Here is a 1,696-nt window from a genome sequence, read left to right as displayed (position 1 = left end):
GCTTCGGCCCCTCCCGGGAGATCCGTGCGCCCGACCAGCACCAGCATCGCGGACCGCGAAGGCCGCCCGTCCCGTCAAACAAGTTTCTTCTTAGGCTAAGAAACGCAGTATATACGAGTATCTCTATATATAGTACTAATGGATTTGGTGTGCTTCCCCCTTAGCGTCCCCTGTCCCTCCGCTCCTCCTCCTTCAGCCTGGTCTCCCCCTCTCTCTGCCCTCCACCCCCGTCTCTGCACTGAGATACATAAGAAACAAGGGTAGTTTACTGTCTGTTTTGTTTTCTGGGTTTTCAGTGTCCTAGCGGAATGCAAGTAGGCAGCCAGCCCGTATGTTCCCTCTCCGCCCCGCCCCGCCCCGCCCCGCCCCCGTCACTGCGCTTCTGTTATACCATCTTTGCCTGACTCTCTCCGGCTTCTCCATTGAATGGCTAATGTGTATGTGAAATAAAGAAATAAAGAAAAACAAAAGTAAGAGCGCCCGCGCTTTCGCTAACGCCGTCGTACGGGGACCGGTTCGGGATTGGTGGGGTGGGCGGTGGCGTCGATTCTGTCTCCCCGGACGCGGTCCAGGAGCGGGGCGCCGGTGAGAAGGGCAAAGACTCCCCAGTCCCTCCCCACCTCTGTCGGTGACCCCAGCCCCGAAAAAAGAGGCACCACTTTAGTCCGATGACCTGTCTGCCATGTTGGTTCCCGGACCTCGTCCCCGGGAGGGAGACGCGGGAAAGGCCATTTCCAGCGGGCGGTGGGTGATGTAAAAAAAAAAAAAAAAAAAAAAATGTCTGCAGGGCTTTTGGGGGCGACAGTCGCCCTTCCAGACCCCCGGGCCCTTTTCCCTGTTGGGGACGTCCTCACTGGTCCCTCTTCGGGGGAGTTCGCTCCCGAGCAGTCGCAGGGCATCGTCCGCCCTTTCCTCGACCTCCCTGGGCTGAGTTCCCGGTGCCCCTCGGCTCAGAGGCAACGCTGCGGAGGTCACCGCACCTCAGGGCTCACGACCGCTCGTTCCGTCTTGATGGGCCGGGCCGCCCCATCGGGGCTGCCGCCGTCGGGGCCGGCCGGGGGCGCGGGCTGCGAGCGCACCACTGCCTCGGCCCTGCGACAAGGCCCGCGACGGGCGCCATCGTTGGGGCCCCGATGCGCGGGCCGTTTGCGGGGCCCGGACGGGGCGGGGCCTGCGGCCAGAGCGGCCGCCTGGTCGCGCAGCAGCCGCACCAGGAAGCCAATGTATTTCATGGCCAGGCGGAGCACCTCGTTCTTGCTCAGCTTCCGGTCGGGCGGGTGCGTTGGCAGCAGCTTCCTGAGCTCTGCGAAGGCGCCATTCACGTTCTGCTGCCGCCAGCGCTCCCGGCTGTTGGTGAACACACGCCGGGCCACCTTCTGGGGCTGGTGCCCTGTGAACAAGAGGGGTTGGGTTGGCACCGAGGTCCAGGGGGCGCCCCCTCCTGCCCTGGCTTCAGGAACCCAGAACCCTCCTGGGAACTTCCACACAGGCTGGGGCTCTCTCCATCCAAACGATCCCCAAGTAGGATCCACGTGTAGCTCCCCTGCTAGTGAGCAACCCGGCTCCCACCCCCACTCACCCCGGCAGCCTAGACAAGGACGATCACAGGCTCGGGCTGCAGGCAGCTGAGGCTTTCTGTATCTCTGACTGTCCACACCTTTATGTCAATGGCTGAGATTCCTAGGGAAAAGTTTCC

The sequence above is a fragment of the Ursus maritimus genome, unplaced genomic scaffold (genome assembly GCF_017311325.1).
Source record: "Ursus maritimus isolate PB19 unplaced genomic scaffold, ASM1731132v1 scaffold_14, whole genome shotgun sequence".
In the NCBI taxonomy this organism is placed as follows: Eukaryota; Metazoa; Chordata; class Mammalia; order Carnivora; family Ursidae; genus Ursus; species Ursus maritimus.
The sequence above is the reverse complement of the archived record's forward strand: the minus strand, read 5'-3'. Positions refer to the sequence as shown.